This window comes from Schistocerca americana, unplaced genomic scaffold (assembly GCF_021461395.2).
Source record: "Schistocerca americana isolate TAMUIC-IGC-003095 unplaced genomic scaffold, iqSchAmer2.1 HiC_scaffold_113, whole genome shotgun sequence".
Lineage (NCBI taxonomy): Eukaryota > Metazoa > Arthropoda > Insecta > Orthoptera > Acrididae > Schistocerca > Schistocerca americana.
In genome coordinates, this window is record NW_025725187.1 from 577,201 (window position 1) to 582,510 (window position 5,310).

The window sequence follows — 5,310 nt, forward strand, 5'->3', positions numbered from 1 at the left end:
GGATCGGAATCTGATATTACTCTCCCAGGAGCCGCTCAACGTACCAACTCTAAGAAGATCAACTATTCTTACACTCAAGTCGGCATTGTGCATTTTGTATTCAATCCCGATGCAATTTCTATGTTTCATGATCAATGTGAACACCCACGGGATACAGTAAACCCGTACTGGTGGATCGGAATCTAATATTGCTCTCCCAGGAGCCGCTTAAAAGCAAAAACTCTAAGAAGTTTGACTCTTCCTGTACTTAAGTCGGCATTGTGCATTTTGATTTCAATCCCGATGCTATTTCTGTGTTTCATGGTCAATGTGAAGGTTCAAGGGATATAATAAACCTGCACTGGTGCATCGGTATCTAATACTGGTCTCCCAGGAGCCGCTCATCGCACAAACTCTTAGAAGATTCTCTCTTCTTGTACGTAAGTCGGCATAATGCATTTTGCATTCAATCCCAATGCAATTTCTGTGTTTCATGGTCAATACGAAGGTCAAAGGGATACAGTAAACCTGCACTGGAGCATCGGAATCTAATACTGGTCTCCCAGGTACCGCTCAGAGCACAAACTCTTAGAAGATTCATTCTTCTTTTACTTAAGTCGGCATTGTGCCTTTTGCATTCAGTCCCGATGCCATTTCTGTGTTTCATGGTCAATGGGAAGGTCCAAGGTACACAGTAAACCGGCACCGGTGGATCGAAATCTGATACTGGTCTCCCAATAGCCGCTCAAAGCACGAACCCGTTGAAGATGCACTCTTCTTGTACTTACGACGGCATTGTGCCTTTTGTGTTCAATCCCGAAGCAATTTCTGTGTCTTATTGTCAATGTGAAGGACTAAGTGATACAGTAAACCTGCACAGGTGCTGGTCCCCCACCAGCTGTTCAAAAAACAAACTCTTAGAAGATCACTCTTCTTGTACTTAACCGGCATTGTGCCTTTTGTATTCAATCCCGATGCAATTTCTGTCTTTCATGGTCAATGTGAATACCTAAGGGATACAGTAAACCTTGCACTGGTGGATCGGAATCTAATATTGGTCTCCCAGGAGCCGCTCAAAGTACAAACTCTAAGTAGATTCACTATTCTTACACTTAAGTCGGCATTGTGCCTTTTGTATTCAATCCCGATGCAATTTCTGTGTTTCATGGTCAATGTGAAGACCCACGGGATACAGTAAACCCGTACTGGTGGATCGGAATCTAATATTGCTCTCCCAGGAGCCGCTTAAAAGCACAAACTCTAAGAAGATTGACTCTTCTTGTACTTAAGTCGGCATTGTGCCTTTTGAATTCGATCCCGATGCAATTTCTGTGTTTCATGGTCAATGCCAAGGTCCAAGGGATACAGTAAACCTGCTCTGGCGTATCCTAATCTAATACTGGTCTCCCAGGAGCCGCTCAAAGTACAAACTGTTAAAGGATTCAGAATTCTTGTACTTAAGTCGGCATTGTGCCTTTTGAATTCGGTCCCAATGCAATTTCTGTATTTCATGGTCAATGTGAAGGTCCAAGGGATACAGTAAACCTGCACTGGTCCGTCGGAATCTAATACTGGTCACTCAGGAGCCGTTCAAAGCAAAAACTCTTAGAAGATTCAGTCTTCTTGTGCTTAAGTCGGCATTGTGCATTTTGCATTCAATCCCGAAGTAATTTCTGTGTTTCATGATTAATGTGAAGGTCCAAGGGATACAGTAAACCTGCACTGGAGCATCGGAATCTAATACTTGCCTCCCAGGAGCCGCTCAAAGCACAAACTCTTAGAAGATTCACTCTTCTTGTACTTAAGTCCGCATTGTGCCTTTTGTATTCTGTCCCGATGCATTTTCCGTGTTTCATTGTCAAAATGAAGGACCAAGGCATAAAGTAAACCTGCACTGGTGCATCGTAATCTAATACTGGTCTCCCAGGAACCGCTCAAAGCACAAACTGTTAGAAGATTCAGAATTCTTGTACTTATGTCGGCATTGTGACTTTTGTATTCGATCCCGATGCAAATGCTGTGTTTCATGGTCAATGTGAAGGTCCGAGGGATACAGTAAACCTGCACTGGTCCATCGGAATCTAATACTGGTCTCCCAGGAGCCGTTAAAAGCACAAACTGTTAGAAGATTCACTTCTTGTATTTTGGTCGACATTGTCCCTTTTGTATTCAATCCCGATGCAATTTCTCTGTTTCATGGTCAATGGGAAGGTCCAAAGCACACAGTATACCGGCACCGCGAATCGGAATCTGATACTGGTCTCCCAGGAGCCCCTCAAAGCAAAAACCCGTTGAAGATGCACTCTTCTTGTACTTATGACGGCATTGTGCCTTTTCTGTTCAATCCCGAAGCAGTTTCTGTGTCTCATGGTCAATGAGAAGGACTAAGCGATACAGTAAACCTGCACAGGTGCTGGTCTCACACCAGCTGTTCAAAAAACAAACTTTTAGAAGATCACTCTTCTTGTACTTAAGTCGGCATTGTTCCTTTTGTATTCAATCCCGATGCAATTTCTGTGTTTCATGGTCAATGTGAATACCTAAGGGATACAGTAAACCTTGCACTGGTGGACAGGAATCAAATATTGGTCTCCCAGGAGCCGCTCAAAGTACAAACTCTAAGAAGATTCTTTATTCTTACACTTAAGTCGGCATTGTGCCTTTTGTATTCAATCCCGATGCAATTTCTTAGTTTCATGGTCAATGTGAAGACCCACAGGATACAGTAAACCTGTACGGGTGGATCGGAATCTAATATTGCTCTCCCAGGAGCCGCTTAAAAGCACAAACTCTAAGAAGATTCACTCTGCTTGTACTTAAGTCGTCATTGTGCCTTTTGTATTCAATCCCGATGCAATTTCTGTTATTCAAGGTCTATGTGAAAGTCCAAGGGATGCTGTAAACCCTCACTGGTGCACCGGAATCTATTACTGGTCTACCAGGAGCCACACAAAACACAAACTCTTAGAAGACTCGCTCTTCTTGTACTTAAGTTGGCATTATGCCTTTTGTACTCAATCCCGATGTATTTTCTGTGTTTCATTGTCAATGAGAAAGTCCAAGGGATACAGTAAACATGCACTGGTGCATCGGAATCTAATACTGGCCTCCCAGCAGCTGCTCAAAGCACAAACTCTTAGAAGATTCACTCTTCTTGCACTTAAGTACGCATTGTGCCTTTTGTATTCTATCCCGATGCGTTTTCTGCGTTTCATGGTCAAAATGAATGACCAACGCATAAGGTAAACCTGCACTGGTGCATCGTACACTAATACCGGTCTCCCATGAGCCGCTCAAAGCACAAACTGTTAGAAGATTCAGTATTCTTGTACTTTAGTCGGCATTGTACCCTTTGTATTCAATCCCAATGCAATATCTGTGTATCATGGTGAATATGAAAGTCCAAGGGATACAGTAAACCTGCACTGGTGCATCGGAATCTAATATTGGTCTCCCAGGAGCCACCCAAAGCACTAACTCTTAGAAGATTCATTCTTCTTGTACTTAAGTTGGCATTGTGCCTTTTGTATTCAATCCCGATGCAATTTCTGTGTTTCATGGTCAATGTGAAGACCCACGGGATACAGTAAACCCGTACTGGTGGATCGGAATCTAATATTGCTCTCCCAGGAGCCGCTTAAAAGCACAAACTCTAAGAAGATTGACTCTTCTTGTACTTAAGTCGGCATTGTGCCTTTTGAATTCGATCCCGATGCAATTTCTGTATTTCATGGTCAATGTGAAGGTCCAAGGGATACAGTAAACCTGCACTGGTCCGTCGGAATCTAATACTGGTCACCCAGGAGCCGTTCAAAACACAAACTCTTAGAAGATTCAGTCCTCTTGTGCTTAAGTCGGCATTGTGCATTTTGCATTCAATCCCGAAGTAATTTCTGTGTTTCATGATTAATGTGAAGGTCCAAGGGATACAGTAAACCTGCACTGGAGCATCGGAATCTAATACTTGCCTCCCAGGAGCCGCTCAAAGCACAAACTCTTAGAAGATTCACTCTTCTTGTACTTAAGTCCGCATTGTGCCTTTTGTATTCTATCCCGATGCATTTCCTGTGTTTCATGGTCAAAATGAAGGACCAAGGCATAAAGTAAACCTGCACTGGTGCATCGTAAACTAATACTGGTCTCCCAGGAACCGCTCAAAGCACAAACTGTTAGAAGATTCAGAATTCTTGTACTTATGTCGGCATTGTGACTTTTGTATTCGATCCCGATGCAAATTCTGTGTTTCATGGTCAATGTGAAGGTCCGAGGGATACAGTAAACCTGCAATGGTCCATCGGAATCTAATACTGGCCTCCCAGGAGCCGTTAAAGGCACAAACTGTTAGAAGATTCACTTCTTGTATTTAAGTCGGCATTGTCCCTTTTGTATACAATCCCGATGCAATTTCTGTGTTTCATGGTCAATGTGAAGAGCCACGGGATACAGTAAACCTGTACTTGTGGATCGGAATCTAATATTGCTCTCCCAGGAGCCGCTTTAAAGCACAAACTCTAAGAAGATTGACTCTGCTTGTACTTAAGTCGTCATTGTGCCTTTTGTATTCAATCCCGATGCAATTTCTGTTATTCAAGGTCAATGTGAAAGTCCAAGGGATGCTGTAAACCTGCACTGGTGCACCGGAATCTATTACTGGTCTACCAGGAGCCACACAAAACACAAACTCTTAGAAGATTCGCTCTTCTTGTACTTAAGTTGGCGTTATGCCTTTTGTACTCAATCCCGATGTATTTTCTGTGTTTCATTGTCAATGAGATAGTCCAAGGGATACAGTAAACATGCACTGGTGCATCGGAATCTAATACTGGTCTCCCAGGAACCGCACAAAACACAAATTCTTAGAAGATTCACTCTTTTGCACTTATGTCGTCATTGTGCCTTTTCTATTCAATCCCGATGCAATTTCTGTGTTTCATGGTGAATATGAAGGTCCTAGGGATACAGTAAACCTCCACTGGTGGATCGGAATCTAATATTGGTCTCCTAGGAGCCACTCAAAGCACTAACTCTTAGAAGATTCAGTCTTCTTGTACTAAAGTCGTCATTGTGCATTTTCTATTCAATCCCGATGGAATTTCTGTGCTTCATGGTCAATGTGATGGTCCAAGGGATACAGTAAACTTGCACTGGTACATCGAAATCTAATACTGGTCTCCCAGGAGCCGCTCAAAGCACAAACTCTTAGAAGATTCAGTCTTCTTGTACTTAAGTACGCATTGTGCCTTTTGTATTCGATCCCGATTCATTTTCTGGTTTTCATGGTCAAAATGAAGGACCAAGGCATAACGTAAACCTGCACTGGTGCATCCTAAA